The sequence below is a fragment of the Peromyscus californicus genome, unplaced genomic scaffold (genome assembly GCF_007827085.1).
Source record: "Peromyscus californicus insignis strain IS unplaced genomic scaffold, ASM782708v3 Scaffold_6__1_contigs__length_162567912, whole genome shotgun sequence".
In the NCBI taxonomy this organism is placed as follows: Eukaryota; Metazoa; Chordata; class Mammalia; order Rodentia; family Cricetidae; genus Peromyscus; species Peromyscus californicus.
Window position 1 is genome coordinate 111,210,563 of NW_026294584.1, and position 17,123 is coordinate 111,227,685.

The 17,123-nt window shown below is 38.6% G+C and overlaps 1 long non-coding RNA gene across 8 annotated transcripts in view; it reads right to left on the reverse strand.

Annotated features, from left to right (window-relative positions):
- Nucleotides 1-17,123, reverse strand: part of LOC128100120 (uncharacterized) — a 128,496-nt gene that overhangs the window by 32,361 nt on the left and 79,012 nt on the right. For all 8 annotated transcript variants that reach the window (XR_008214667.1, XR_008214672.1, XR_008214670.1 and 5 more), the window contains 2 exons: nucleotides 12,748-12,917; nucleotides 10,982-11,085 (listed from right to left, as the gene is read on the reverse strand). This is a non-coding gene — a long non-coding RNA (uncharacterized LOC128100120). The remainder of the gene's footprint in view (nucleotides 1-10,981; nucleotides 11,086-12,747; nucleotides 12,918-17,123) is intronic.

Below are 17,123 nucleotides of genomic sequence, written 5' to 3' on the forward strand. Positions count from 1 at the left end.
ATCACATAATTTGTGATTGACAGTACAGTCATACTATATAGCTGGAGCACAATACTTAATTATCATATGGATAGTTGGGGGGGCATTTGCAGGGAACTTGGTGAAAGGTCACACTTAAGTCAGACATCAAGGCTGACTTAAGAGGGAGACAGAAGGAGAGAGGGATATGCCAGGGAAACACCAAGGGCCAGCCAACTAGACAGATAAAAAGGAAGCAGGAAAGTAGAACATACAGACTGGAAGAAAGGTAAACAGCCCCAAGACAAACCATAGATAAATGGAAACAGGTTAAATTAAGTTAAAAGAGCTAGTGGCACAAGCCTAAGCTAAGGTTGAGCATTTATAATTAATAAGTGTCCATGTCCTTATTTGGGAGCTGGTTAGCAGTCCAAAGAAAATTCCAGCTACATGTGTGTGGGGTTTTTTTTTTTTTTGTGTGTGTGTATATGTTGTTGTTGTTGTTATCTTTATGTTGGAATTTGCAAAAACTAACATCTGACATCTGGAGTTTTTTGGTTTAGATTTTTTTTCTTTTTCTTCAAGTCATCTTTCTTTCAGTATGGGTGTTTGCAGTGTTCAAAACTAAGCTAATTCATAGCAAGGTAGAACATCAATTTCTTCTGTTTCTCTGCTAGTTAGGGGCCTCTATCTATGGTTTTCTGTTGCTCTAATCTGTTGCCTTCAGTGGCTTGGTCAAGAAAGAAGCTTGGAAGAATTTTCCCCTTTTGGTGTAGATAGTTCCTAAGTCTCCAGGCCAGATAAGACAAATGGAATATCAGAGGGATAGTGTGGGCCGAGCAGGAGGTGTCAGTCCCTAGAAAGTGCCCATAGGACTTGGGGTGAAAAGAACAAAGAAGGACTGAAAAGAGGAGCAGAGGTAGCCTCTGTATGATCTCTTTGATGTATGCTTGTAGTCGAAAGTTTTCTCCAGTCCCATGGTCCTGCAACCACTTATAAAACAATCACTCAGAGGCTTAATATTATTTACAAGCTGTATGGCCTATGGCAGGCCTCTTGCTAGCTAGCTCTTATATCTTAAATTAGCCCATTTCCTATTAATCTATGTTTTGCCACATGTTCTTTGGCTTTACTGGTCTGTTGGTATGTTGCTCCTTGGGCAGCAGGCTGGCATCTCTCCAGACTCTGCCTTTCTCTTTCCTGTCTCCCTCCTTGGATTTCCTGCCTGACTCAAAACTGCCTTACCATGGGCCAAAGCAGCTTATTTATTAACCAATGGGAACATCTATTCATAGTGTACAGAAAGACATCCCCCAGCATATGCTGATATTCAGTTTGCCAGTATTTTATTGAAAACTTTTTCATCTTTGTTTATCAAGGATATTGACCTATAGTTTTCCTTTATTGTTTCTTTGTGTGTGTGTGTGTGTGTGTGTGTTAGAGTGATACTGGCTTTGTAGAGGAGTTTGGAAGTCCTCCTCCTGTTTCTATTATTTTTAATTATTTAAGAAATGTTGGTTTCAGTAATTTTTTGAAAGTTGAATGCTGTGAATCCATTTGGACATGAGATTTTTATTTAGCTAGATTGCTTTTTATTTCTGTTTCAATCTATTTGTTTTAGTCTAAGTTGTTGATCTGTTTAGTGGTTCAGATGAATCTAAAAATTTGGCAATTTCTTTTAAATTTCTAACTTAATAGCATTTTAAAAGTATTCTCTTATAATATTCAGAATTTCTTTGGTGTCTATTATAATGACTCCCTGGTTGTATCTGATTTTATTTATTTGCATCTCCTTCTGTCTTTCTTTTGGTTAATTTGGATAAGGGTCTATTGATCTTGTTTACCCTTTCAAAGAACCAGCTCTTAGATTTGTGTCTTTGTATTGAATTTTTAAATTATTGTTGGTAAGTGATAATGTTGTTTTTCTATCTCATTAATTTCTGCCTTGATTTTTATTATTTCTTCACATCTACTGGATGTTTTTTTATTGTTTTCCAAATTCTTGAGTTGCATCATTAGTTAATTTATTTGTGCTCTTTCTGGTTTTTTAATGTAGCCATTTAGCACCATAAATTTCCCTCTTAGCACTGAGTTTTAATGTGTCTTGGAGGTTTTGTTGTGTTTTCATTTTTCCAGTCATCAATCAGTATTAAATGTCCATGAAGTCAAGCAATTTCCAGAGATTCTTTTGCTATTGATTTCACACTTTATTGCACTATGGTTAGATGGGATACATGGAGTTATTTCAGTGGGGTTGACCCATGTCTTGGTCAAGTAGTATGCTCTTTATTAAATTGCATGTGTCAGAGTTCATTGCAAATATTTTTAGGATTGTAATATCTTCTTGTTTAATTGTTACTAATTCTAAAATTTTAGAAGACTAGTTATAAAATCTTTTTTTTGAGACAGGGTTTCTTTGTATGTAACAGTCCTGGCTGTCCAGGAACTCAATTTGTAGACCAGGCTGGCTCAAACTCACTAAGATCTGCCTGCCTCTGTCTCCCAACTGCTGGGATTAAAGATATGCATCACCACTGCCCAGCTGCCACAAAACTTTATTGTAGAATATGGCTCAAAATTATTCATGAGTTACTTCTATAGTTTATAGTATTTTTATGCATATTATTTGTTGATGGTACTGCCAAATATAATAGAAATCATCACCTACATTGTTTTATATGAAAAAGTTACATGCTGTCCTTGTGATTTTTGGAGAGCTAGGGAAATGTATTAACTTATCAAAGTAGAATAGAGAAACTAGACGGATATTACTGTAACTAACACATTCAAGTTGATATTTTCATTAGTATCTTTGAAAAATACATTTTAATAGTAATTAAGTTATAAACCAATAAATTAGCAAAATAACAGTAATATCAGAAGATAAATTTCTAACCGCCCACATTACAAAGAAATCTAAAATAGACATAGTTTACTCATTACTGTTATCAAAGATAATTATTCTATCTTTGGTATATTTGTTTCTAGTCTTTACATATAATTGATGTTTTTAATAGTGCAATATTTGATTTTGTCCCAGCATTCAATTTTACGTTATTCTTATGCTATGAGTATTTTCTCATATAATTTCAAGGTCTTCATGTATATAATAAGGATAACTATAGAAAAGGGCTGTATAGCAGACTCAGAAGTTAAGAATGCTTGCTGATCTTGCAAAGGACCTGAGTTCAGTCATCAGCACACGTTGGGTAGTTCACAATCATGAGTATACTCCTGCTCCTGGGCACTCTGCACACTTCTCCTCTCCAAGGACATCTACACAGACATGCACATGCACACACAGGGAAACACAGGTGCACATGAATTGGAAGTAGAAACAAATTTTTAAAAGCAAAAGATAACATGGGAGAGTGTTGAGAATGTTTTGTAATTCTGAAAACAACCGCCTAAATAGATTCATGTCTAGAATTGGCACTTGTGTGTTGTGTTCAGTAAAATGTCTCTGCATGCCTCTTGCCCAGTTTCTAAGTGAGGATTTGTTGAAGTTGTTTTGGGAGTATTTTGTGTGTTCTTTAGAGCATGTGCTCTTGAAATAAGTGCAGATTAAAACCACGATCAGATATCAGTTAGAAAACAGTTGTAATAACAGTAAATAGTGCTTCTAATCAGGAGGAAGTGTAATGCTGGTGACACTGAGAAAGAATGCAGTCACCTGGGAAAACAGTTTAGTCTTTTAGAACTAAAAGCCAAGTATTCAGCTGTCAAATGACTTAGTGACTGTTTTCTTGTGTATGTATCTCAGAGCAACAAAAACCTATCTTTACCAATAAATAAGTAAACAAAATCACTCGGGAGGCAGAGCCAGGCGGATCTCTGTGAGTTCGAGGCCAGCCTGGTCTCCAAAGCGAGTTCCAGGAAAGGCGCAAAGCTACACAGAGAAACCCTGTCTCGAAAAACCAAAAAAAAAAAAAAAAAAAAAAAAAAAAAAAGTAAACAAAATCACAGAAAAACAAACAAAAAATTCAAACTGTATATAAATGTATTACAGCTCACTTCAGTGGGGGAATGACCATGCAAATGTGGTATACCTACTTTATAGAATATAATCCAATATTAAGAATGAAATAATACTTATATATGTTACAACTTAGATAAATTCCTAAAGGATTATATTGAGAAAGGTCAATACTAGCATATAATATACAATATAGTTCTACTTATGCAGTATTCTGGAATAACAAAATTATAGAAATTAAATAGAAACTATGGCTTTCCAGGGGCTAAGGATATGGGTCAACATGAGGCTAGGAACATGATGAAAGGAAAGGGGATGGGTGTATTAACAGAAGGACAATCAAAAGCATCCTTATGGTGAAGGGTCTATGGGTTGAGTTCAGGGGTGGACACAGTGAGCCTATGCTTATGATAAAATTTTACCACACACATACATGAACACTGATGGACATGCACAGAAGTGAATTGGCAAAATGTTAATTAGATCATAATTTTATTGGTTGCTATATAGCAAAGTTGTTTTCCAAAATGTCACCATTGGGAAAATTAAGTGAAGTATATATGCAGAGTCTCTGTTTATTACTTCTGTGACTCCATAGGAATTTATATTTATTTCAATAATTTTTTAATTGGGGAATTGTGCCAGTGATGACTGATAAACCGATGTGTCAATGACTATTGTGTTTACAGCTTACTTTGTAAATTGTTCTAGCCTTCATGACTAATTTAAAAGAGCAGATATGCAGGGAAGGAGAAAGTTGGAGTCCTTAGACAGATAGTTTGGAAATGTGAAAGCTATGCTGCAGTCAAAACTCTGAATATGAACTATCTGCAAATCCCTAGCTGAACACACATTACATATGCATTGAGTAGGTGCCCCAGAGCAAAATGAACTGGAAACTAGGAGTCAAGTAGGACTCTTTAAGTACTCTAAAATTCAGAACTGCTGCTGGTAAGGTTAAGACTCTGTTGCAGTTTTAAAAAGCATGTGCTTAATCACCCCAGTTCATCTGGAACTATAAGAGGTGTGAATTTGAGACTCAAACACGACTGGAAATATATAAGAAAATGCACAGACACAACAATAGAATGACACAGACTCTGAGGAGTAAAATTTGAATGTAAAATCTTGCCAGATTGCTGGCCTTACCTATTCAACAGACTGAAGAATTAAAAATAAAAAACAAAACCAGAATCAAATTTAAAAAACAAACAAACAAAAAACCTGGTAGCCAAGCATGCCATAATTAGTGCAATTATTTTGCAAATAAAAATAAATATGGGCTAGTGAGATGGATGAGCACTTAGGAGTTCTTACTGCTCTTTCAGAGGATTGTTCAGAATCCACATCAACCAGCTTACAACTTGCCTGTAACTCTGTTTCCAGGGGATTTGACACCTTCTTTGACCCTCAAGGGCATTCCCACACATGTGATACACACAAATACAGACACACAAAATAAACAAATAATCTTAAAAAGAAAGTTAAATAAACTTAAAAGACTATTCTATATCTAGAAAATTAGTAGCCAGCAGATTACTAGTATATGAAATGCTGGAGAAATTTCTTTAAGTTCCAGGGAAGCCTTACAATATTGTAACATGGGTATGCAGACAGAAACGAGAAACATTTGAAAAGATGAATACATGTATATATAAACATATATATATATATATATAAAACTTACATATTAACATTTCTCCTTAATATTTATAAATACAAGATATCATAGAATTCAAATATGATATAAATTGTGAAAATATAGAACTGTATTGTTTCACAATTGTGACAATTTAATCTAAAAACAATCAATATTAAATGTAAAAAAATTCTCATGCATTTGAGTTAACAACACATGCTGTTACCCCATAAGCAACCTCTGAAAAGGAAATTCAAAGAAGTGTAGTTAAAAGCTCATGGGGGTTAAACTGACATTCTAAGATGCTAAGAAGGAAGACATGGAAGGAGGAAAAGGGCAGCGAAAGGGGGATGGAACAAAAAGAAAACACAGAGCACAATGACAGATCAGAGTCTTGGTACACAACAATCACACTAAGTATAAATGGGATAAATATTAGAAGGCAAATATTAGATTGGACTGTTTGTAAGAGCTGAAGAAAAAAGACACAGGGATCCTGGAAGGAAGTGATGAAAGACTGGAAGACAAGTATGGAGGTATGGGTGGTCATTGTGGCATGTAAGAAGTGTCTTTTCCCACTCAAGCATAGTTCAAAGGCAGAGCTAACCATACTGGACATCTTTGATCTCAAGATACTGTTGGGGTAAGTGTGCATTCACCTGGCCCTTCTACTCTGTCCAAGTCATAGAGGTTCAGAAAACCTGTCCCTGTACTGTCCCTAGTATTTGCATGGTGATCTCAATGACTGGATGTTGCATAATGGATAGAACCTGACCCTACCATGCATCATAGCAGTCACACTAACTCACATATCCTGGTTCACTACCTGAGACTACTCTTTAAAGATGGTGTATTATTTCCTTTCTTCTTCATGGTGAAAGTAGAGTTGTATTTCATCTCCCTAGTTCATGTCTATGAACTCATGAAAATACAAATGCCCTGGGATTCTTAACAAAAAGGAGGAAAGAACTCCAGTGTACTGGAGGTGAGAAAAGTATTCCTAGACTGAGAGTGACACCCTTAATGGTAAACTATTCTAAATAAGAGAAATGGATTCCACACACTCCACAAAACTTGAACCAGAAACAAAAGGCCAAGGAAAATTCTTTCTTTCTTTTTCTTTCTTTCTTTCTTTCTTTTCTTTCTTTCTTTCTTTCTTTCTTTCTTTCTTTCTTTCTTTCTTTCTTTCTTTTTCTTTCTTTCTCTCTTTCTCTCTTTCTCTCTCTTTCTTTCTTTCTTTCTTTCTTTCTTTCTTTCTTTCTTTCTTTCTTTCTTTCTTTCTTTCTTTCTTTCTGCCGAATGCTGTTTATTGAAGGAGGGAAGAGGTCTTAAATACAGGCTTACAGCACAATGGGAGAACCCCGGAGGGCAGAAGTTCCCTACTGTTAAGGCCCATTATGCAGGATACACAGACAATGAACTCCCCTTAAGCATTCAGGAGGGTGGAACCCGGCAGGGAATTAGCATAGGGAGGATATCAAGGTCAAGGTCAGCAAGCAAGGCAACAGTTAGCCAAAATGGGGGCCAGGACCCTACAGGTCCCCCTTTTACTAAAAAATGAGCTTCTGACTTAGGTTGTGTGGAACATGAGCAGGTCACCTTACCCGTCATGGAGACGCCTGCCCAGGCCACACAGGTGCTCTGTCTTAGGTTGGTAAGTGCCCCCTAGACAATACCTAGGCATTGTCTCTGAATACTCATTATCATGCAGGCTAAATCATGTGTGAGCAGCAGTGTTAACTGCTGCCAAAGATCTCAAAGTGGCACTGGGCTTGCAATCTGTGTGTTCCACACAGAAAAGACCAACAGAGGCCCTATCCCACCCATAGCCAGTAGGCTAAAGGTAACTGAGCCATTCCCTTCCTTAACGAGCCTTACTACAAATTAGAGTCCTTGTAAGATGGTATCCCAAAAGCAAATGGAAATTGAGTTTATAAATTTATAATTTTCAAAGCCAATCAAAATGTATATAACTATTGAATTAAATTTATCATGACCAATAGAAGTAAAATTCTTAGAACTAGAAATTTGGAACTGTTGTGGCTTGGAGCTGCACCACACCCACAGGCTCCTGGTTTGAACAGTGGCCACCAGCTGGTGGCATTTAGGCAGGTTACAGAATGTTTGGGGGCATGGAGCCTAGCTGACTAATGTTGGCCACTTTGGGCATGCTTTAAAGATTATATGCATTTCCAGCTTCAGTGTAACTTGCTTCCTGCTCTGACTGCTGTGTGGGAGGCTCCTGCCATGGGCTCCCATTGCTACAGTTGAAGCTCTTCCCATTGGCTGGTCTTCCTCACTATCATGGGATGTATCCTCTGAAACCATGAGCCATGATCAATCCTTCATCTTTTAAGTCCCTTTTTCCAGGTAAAAATTCCATCTGTAAGCTTTTGGTTGTCGTGACAAAGTCCCATGGCTAGGTGGTCTCATTACTATGGTTACGCTGAGGCAAAGCATCATGGTGAGAGGAGCATGAGGAGGTAGGAGCTGTTCTACTCATGTCAGGAAGGAGAGAGACAGACAGAGACAGAGAGACAGAGATAGAAAGAGACAGAATGAGGAAATTACTGGGGACAGCATATAGTTTTCAAAGCTACATTCCCAATGACTTGCTTCATCTAATTAGATCTTACAAAGTTTCCTCTCAATATCCCATTAAGGTAGAAGTTATTAAGAGTCTTAGTTCATCAGTGAAGTTAAAGAACTGATCTGATCATGTCCCCAGGCCTCATCTCTGATGCTGTACCGGAGGCCGTGACTTCAATACATGAGTGTTGGGGAGACTTTTTCAGATTCAAACTAAGACATTAGTTGATATGCATGATCCTGCTTTACTATCAGGGGGTGTCCTTATGATCTCTTCCAGGATCTGAACCAGGCTCACCCTAAGGGGTCTGAGTCTTGCTCTTCTTTTCTGCATTCTTTGTGGTTTGATGGATTTGTTGGGGAAGAATCCCAGAATTAGAAAGAGCTAGGTCTTCTGGCTGCACTATCATTCTCGAGACATAAGAATTGTTCCTAATTACTTCAACACTTCGGCCAGTAGTCATCCAGCCTTTTAACTGTGGGACACTAACTAGATCCAAAAGCACTTTGATGTTTTCTGTTTTAGTTTATCAGCAGCACACTAAATCAATCCCTTTTCTGATTTGCAGATGGAGACCACAGAGTTAAAAATACCAAGATGTGGCCTTGGTTGGGAGGGGCTTGTGAAGGGCGTTAGGGCAGGTGCTTTCCTTTGGCTCCTACTGTTGATGAGGGGCTTTCCTTCTCCTCCTCTAAACCCCATCCTCCCATACACGGGACAAATGGGAAGCAAACAAGGCAACCTGAGAAATGCTTCTAGGAGAAAAAGAGGCCGAAAAAGGTAAGTCTCAAATCCATGTCCAGGATGAACAGGGTAAAGTAGGTAAGCATCAACTGCCTGGGGGCTGAGGTGGGACTACCAACAATCACAGGAGGACACACAATGGTTTAGAAGACAACGTGCTTTCAGAGAAGCCTTAGCTTCTTGTAAGTAATTTTTCTTCCAGCACGTTTCTTCCTCATTGTGTGTGGCATGTATGTGGATAAAATTTTAGTAAGTCTGGTGTGATGTAAAGTGGCAATTGCTTAGTGTAGCACTGTTCACCCAGCACCACTTGAATTTTTCTTTATGCATTCACATCTACATTTTTACTATTAATTGAGAACATATCAAATGCAGATTTTTTTGTTCACATCAAGAATATGGCTGTTTATCATGTAAGTGACAACTTGGGGTTTTACTTTAGTGATGTGACATAGTTTATCTGCCTCATTCTCTATTGATGGATATTTAGTTATCTTCAGAGTATTTTTCTCATTTAAACCACTATTCAGAATGCATATGTGTTACCTTGTTTATCTTTATAATTATTATTATAAAGGGTTAGTTTTTCTGGCCAAATTACTGATTGGAACATTTTGAACATATTTCATAGTAATAGGTATTTATTGTCAAATGTTCCTTGAATGATTGAAAATGTATGTAAAATAACAGGTGTTTGTTTCCTACATCTTTACCAACACCTTACATTATCAGTATTCTGCTGTCCTTCCCAGTCTGGCTAAAGCATGAACACGTACTGCTCTCATTGTGGTCTGTATTTCTTTAGTTTCAATAATTGGAATTCCTAGTGTAAATAGCTGGCCAAGTTGAAATGGTATCTAAACATATCTCATTTCTGGAAATCACAATAGTGTTTGCCTTGACATTGTTATGCGGATTAAATGAAATGAGATGTGTGAACTGTTTAGCACAGCATTGACACATAACCCACACAGAAGGCAGTGTTTGTTAGCACGTGTGGAACTGAGCCTTTTCTATGGAGGGATGCACATGAAGCCAGGGGTCAGGCATTTCTACCTGGTTAATGGAGCTTGCCCTCAGAAAGCAAATCACCCTGTATTCCTTTGGCTGGCTCTCTCTTTCCCAGTCACACCATCATACTGAAGCAATTGATCCCACAAAGGGACACTTAAGTAGGGCTCCTCTAATATCTGAGCTTGAGGGTGAAGTGACTAAGTCAGTGAGGGGTCCTGAGTCCAAGGTTGATCAAGGAAATTAGAAACTAATCTGAGCTACTACAAGACAGAACTCATGCCTGGTGCTGTTAACTGACCCAAGAACATATGTTCTAGGGTAGGTCTTGAACCCTAGAACAGATCCTACCACTGTTATTCTGCTAGTATTAAACTAACCCTCCCAAGAACATATCTCTACACCCATAGATTAGTGTATCTCTCAGTCCTCATCAGAGAAGCTCCTTTCTCTAGTGGTGATTTTACACAGAGCCCCAAAATAGGTCAAAGACAGAGACTAAAAGACTATGGAATGCTCAGCCCTATCACACATCCCCCCCCTTCCCAAAGCACGGGGATCTTATGGAAAAGGGGGCATAAAGATTGTAAGAGCCAGAGATGGTGCATGACTACACCAAAGCACTGCTTTTCAGACATGACAGGTCTGTTGCACATGTAAACTCCCAGTGGCTATGACTATATGCATGAGACCCACCCAAGATGGAACCAGCAAAAACCTCAAAATTGTTGAGGGGAGGGGTCACAAAGTCCCACCCTCTAGATGAGGAGTGATTGGCAGTTGATAACTGCTATGAAAGGCTGAGTAAGTTTTCTTCACGGATGTGGCTCCACAGTTGCTACCCATGCTATATAGACTGACAGCCATGCACATGTAGGCAGCACTGAGTGGAGTCTGGGTTAGTATAGAAAGAGTACATAAGCTTGGATGAGAATATTGGGGGTGGAGAATGGAGGGCAGGAATCAGAAGAGAAGGAAATGGCAGGTACAAGTAATCAAAACTTATTACATACACTGTGAAATTCTTAAGCAATAAAGGAAGAGGAACAAGAAAGTGGCTTACCAATGATGGTGAAGGTTGAAGATCTTGCTGTCTTCTGCATTTATGGAAACATCAGCACAGGGAAAGCTCTCATGCCAGAGGAAGGAAATCAAAGCTGAGAGCACCTGGGGAAAGATGGCCCCCAGGTTTGCATGCCTCTGAACAAGCATCCTCCTTGCCTGACACTGTTGGAATGGAGTTTCTGCCATTTGTGACCAAAAATTTTCTGTTTGAAATACTAGTTTTAGGCAACAACTATTATTTATGCACAAAACTATTTCAAGGGGTGGCTGACTTCATTTTCTTATTTATTTGAAATTTTAATTTTGATGCTACACTGATGATCAATTTTGAATATTGTGAGAAACTCAGCTTTAAAAGAAAATATTCTAAAGTCACTGCACATACAATGATCAGGCATTTCTGCATCTGGGCCATTGGATCCCTTTGCATCTGAACTCAGGGCAAAGCAAACTCTGACAGTTTGGGGAGAGTTAATATATTTAAGCACACTGTCGTGATGACTCTGAATCTCAGTGCCTGGGACTCATGATGCTGACAGCATTTCATTTATGGGCTCTTTAAAAAGTCTATCACTGGGCTGGAGAGATGGCTCATTGCTTAAGAGCACTGGCTGCTCTTTCAGGGGACCTAGGTTCAATTCTCAGCACCATGTGACAGCCCAGGACAGTGTGTAACTTAAATCCCAAGGGATCAGACTCCCTCTTCTGGTCTCTTCAGGAACTGCGCACATGGTACACAGACTTGCATGCAGGCAAAAGTCATATACATAAAATAAATAAATTTAAAACAATCCTATCTGTGAGAATGCTGATATCCATTTCCTCTAGGAAATCAGTTCTCCCACTTAGTGTCTGGGAAGCCTTGCACAAATTCCAAAATCACTCTGTTCAGTTGTTTTCTCTAAAATAAGACTGATACTTGTAGCTGTTTTGTAGCTATATTGACCAAATGAAGTAATATTTTTTATTTTTTATTCTTTACTTATGCATGTGTGCTTCTGGGTGTGTGAATGTGTGTGCCCAAAGAGGCCAGAAGATACATCAAATCTCTTGGAGCTGGAGTTACAGGCATATGTGAGCTGTCTGACATGGGTGCTGGGATCCAAACTTGGGGCTGCATGACAGAGCATCAAGTGCTCTTAAACACTGAGTCATCCCTCTGGCCCCAAATGAAGTAACATGTCATTGTGGTTCACAACAGCACTTGACCCTTAGCTCTTATTATTACCACCCTCTTTCCCTGTTGAAATTGTGTTGAAATGGGGAAGGAGAAGTATGTCAGACCTATGAGACCTATGTATCAAGAATTTCTACTACTTATCATTAATTATTGATGAATGAATTAAAGAAATCAAATGGACCAGAGGTTCCATGAACATGTACAATAAGATTATTCATTTCAACTCCATAATCTTTATTGAGTAGTGTCCTGCCTGGACTAGGGCCCAGTGTGAGTCAGTGTGATCAATTTTGGATAGTTCATAGGAAAAGCATGAAGGGTAACCAGCTTTCCCTTATCACCCTGGAAGTCCAAGTGCTGGGCAGGGACTTTATTAGCTCATTATAACTGCCTCTTCTTTGGACAAAACCTTAGCAATAATAAGTTTTGTCAGAACAGAAGCCTTTGTATAGTAGATAATGGCTTTCATTGTCATTGGCAACAACATTTTGAATAGAATTTGATGTTGTATATGATAGCTAGGGTTACATGCTTTTTTCCTTTTCACCCACATGGAGAGTAAAGACATGGTGAGATGTACTTACCAATCAAGGGAGATATGCCCTTTGAATGCTTGCATCGGATGATGTATCATTTCTGGTCCCTCCCTCTAGTGTCAGATACTCTTTCTTGCCAAAAGTGTACTTCAACAGTTGTTCTCCTCTTTATAATCTGTAATGTTCCAGGAAATGAAGTGACTTTGCTGAAGAAATGTCTAAAATAAGAGTAAGTCATCAGTGTATATTCGTCCTAAGCAGAAAATATATTCATTGGTGACCTTTGTGCATTTCAGTGCCTCTGATTACCATCTGCTGCCTTATTTAAACTAATCCCCCCCGTAGCAGCCTACATATAGATTTACACTCTCTCTGTCTCTGTGTCTCTGTGTGTGTGTGTGTGTGTGTGTGTGTGTGTGTGTGTGTGTGTGTGTGTGAAAGTACGCATGCATGTAGAGGCCAAGGATAACCCTGGCTGTAGTTTGGTAGTTCCTCAGACACTGGGCCATCTTGTTTTGTTTTGTCTTTAAATATTTGTTTTATTTATGTGCATATGTCTGTATGAGGATATACACAGCAGCATTCAACTAGGCCTGAATAAGGCATCAGATCTCTAAATCCCTTAGAGCTATAGTTAGAGGCATTTGTGGAATGCTTGACTTGTTCCACGGACTGGGATCTGAACTCTGCTCCTTGTAACTGAGCAGCAAGCACTTTAGACTACAGAGCCATCTCTCAAGCCCTCATTCCTCTGCCCCCTCCCTGCTAAAGATCCTGACTAGTCTGGATTTCTTTGAGTAGACTGCGATGGTGGACCAGGCCAGTAAGACCAAGGAATCTACCTGTTTCTACCTGTCAGGAATTAGGACTGGGATTACAAGCGTGTGCCAGTATCCCAGTTTTTTTTTTTTAAAAAACTAATGTCAATTCTAGGAGTTCAAAAAAAGGGCCCCATGACTGCAAGGCAAGCACTTACTGATTGATCTATCACTTAGCCCAGAAAAGTTTCTTCATCTGGTGAGCCATTATTACAAAGTATTTAAGCAACTTTACACACTCATCTGTGGACTGAGCTTGGTGTTGTTTTCTTCTCACAGATTATATGGATAATAGAATAGGATTTTTAAAAAATTATGTAACATGTTAGGAAAAACATCAATTTTTAAAAATTTTTTAAATAATATCTACAATGTGCCACTTGGGTAAGATTTTTACTGGATTATTCAGCAATTTATATTAATTTTCATCAGCACTGTTTAAGTGTTGTGGTCTTTGCTAAATACCCAATGGATACACAACTTTATATATCAATCTTGCAAAATAAATGAAATAGTCCATATGTATGGTGACTTACAGTCAGGTCAGGTTTTGAGGTAGATGCTTTACAGGACCCTTCTTCAAGTGGCCATAAATTTAATTATAATGTGTTTATTACTTATAGTCAATGACACTCTGATAAAGTGATTATCTCTTATTAAAACTAGAGTAAGCCATTGGTTAGAATTAAGAACAGGGGAACAGCATGGTTCAGTGACAGAGCACCGCAGAAAAAATAAGTGAAATAAATACAAAAAAGAGTAAGGAAGCTCACTGAGATTCTCAGCATATAGATGGGATGGGGAGTTTATCCTAATCTACCCTGCACTCATTGGGGGTGTAGGAACAGCTGTGGGGGTTATAATGACATTTCCATAAGTGTTGGTCTGGTTTCAGAGGAGACTTCCACATTGTGTAGGAATCACAATTTACATCGTTATATTAAGCTAAAGGGTCTGATCTTGCCTCCTTTAAGTCACATAATTCTCATTTTATGTTCATGGGACTTCTGTCTAATTCCCAAAGGGAAAGTAGAGTTCTAAATTATGGCATCCTCCTGAAGAGTTACGAGTGTCACCCCATTAACACTTGACATGTGGAATAGGCAACTCTTTGAATGTGGAGATAAAAATATGTCCCTCTAGTAGAGAGTTATATTTTATCTGTAACTGAGTACTTTAGACTCAAGTGACCTATATTGAGGAATAGAATTAATAATGAAAAGATTAAGGATTGATGGATTCCTGCCACACAGGAACAGGAAGTTCAGCACATTGGCAGTAGCAGGAGGAATTTGGGACATGATGCTATTCCCAAAATTATCAGGAAGAGAAAATATAATAGAGGAGAAAAAAATAGCGTGAACAGTTTCCTACTCCCACCTTCCCGGATGTTCAAGCTCTTGGTTTCCTTAGATGGAGCTTCTTTCTACATCAGATTTCTCTTTTGAAAAAGCCCCGTGTTTTGTGGGCTCTCTTCCAGTGAGAAATAAACCAGAAGTTTTTTGTTTATTTTTGTAGTGATCATTATGTCCTCAGAACATAATTCTTTGAATCCCACTTGTTGGTATTCTAAGAAAGTTCGTTGCTTTATGTGTGATAAAACACTGTCATCTTCCAAGTTAAAGTCCAGAGAAAAAAATGCATCTAGCTCTTCAGCAAGCCAAACTCCTTAATAGGATTGCTTCCTCATGGCAACATGACTTCTCTGAGCAGGCTTTCTTGACTGCCCCCTCCACCCCTCCATCCTTCCTTCTTCCACCCCCTCTACCTCCCCCACCACTTTTTCCTCCTTTTCCTTCACTTCCGCTGCCTCCTCTCTTTCTTCCTCCCACGTTAGTTCCTGTAACATCTCGGAAAAAAAAATCTGTCCCAGATTTTAAGCGCTTTGAAATTCTTATGATAGGAAATGTACCCTGAATTTAATCTGATTATTTAAAAGAGAGCTGCAGATTCAATTTCTTATAATAACTCGTTACAATTGTATAGACGCCACATCTTGAGGACTTAGCTGAAGTCATAAGGAGGAGGAAGAAACCTGGAATATAATATAAAACCACCAGCCCAAAGCTGTATTTGTTCAATACATAATAAACTGACATCAGGTTCAAGAATTTCAGAATCCCACTCTGACTTTTTTTTTTCTTGGTACTGAATGCTGCAAGTGATTTCTCTGCATTTGTGATGGACTTCTTTTAAGGCTGATTTGGGGAGGTCCATGGTGTCAGCATGAGGTTGTAAGTGTTCCTTTGGGGGACACCAAGCCCATAGTTGTATACACTTGACTTCTGGTCCTGGAACACCAAACAACTCCTATTGGTAGCATCAATCCCTGAATGACCAGATTATCTGGGCTTTGCATCTGTAAAGCAGACATTCTAACATTTGGAAGCATAAGTGTTTTTCTCAGCATTTTGTTGTTGGGTCTAAGTTTTTTTTTTAAGGATGTAAAATGATTCCTAATGCAAGGTATTCCTCAAAAACAAATAAGGGCTGATATCACTAATACAATTAAATACTTTTAAAAACAAAGATTTAAGACTTTTAGAAACTGTGATTGAAATTGAAGTTCAATCTTTCTGTCCTGGGGGCTGGCTTTCTTTTTAAATTTATTTTAAAGTGTGTGTGTGTGTGTGTGTGTGTGTGTGTGTGTGTGTGTGTACTTGTGTACATGTGTGCAGAGCCAGGTAACTATGGAAGCCAAAGGCATTAGATCTCCTGGAGCAGGATTCCTTGGGGCTGGAGTTATAGGTGGTTGTGAGGTTGTGAGCCACCCAATATGGGTGCTGAGAACTGGAACTTGGATCCTCTGGGAGATCAGCATGTGCTCTTAACCACTGAATCATCTCTCCAGCCTCTGGGAGCTGATTTTTTGACTTAAATTATTTTCTACTGAAAGGCTAACAATATGGTATAGATTCATCAGATGTTGATTAAAAAAAAGGGGGGGGGTCTTTAATGTCCCTAACTCCCTAGTATTCATACTGTGTGTCCTTGTTAGTCTTAATTGTCAACATGACTTCACCTGGAGTCACCTGATAAAGGAATGGTTGCTTAGATCAGATTGACCTGTGGACATGTCTGTGGTGGCATTGTCTTGATGTAGAAAGGCCCAGCTCATTGTGGGCATCACTATTCCCTGGCAGGAGGTACTGGGATGTATAAGGAAGATACCTAAGCATGAGCTTGTTATCAGGCCAGCAAGCAGCATTCCTCCACGGTTTCTGCTCAAGTTCCCACTTGTATTCCTCCCATGAGTTTCCTCAACAATGGCCTATAACCTGTAAGCTGACACTAACTCATTTCTCCCCTAAGGTGATTCTAGCCACATGTTTGTGGCAACAAAAGAATCCAACCTTTGGTTGTGACACCGCCTCTCTCTTCCCAGTGAAAAGAAAACAAAAACACACATGAAAATATTGAAGCTTGAATAGAAAAATCCGGATTTTTCATCTTTCTAAATCTTGCAGACATGGGAGGACTGACCATCACAATAACTCAGCTACATGACCCTTTGTGTACCCTGATATGGGAACACCTCATGTTAGGTCTCTTCTTCAAATCTGCACACATTGATACAGGACTTCAGCTGTAACATGAAAAGAAAGG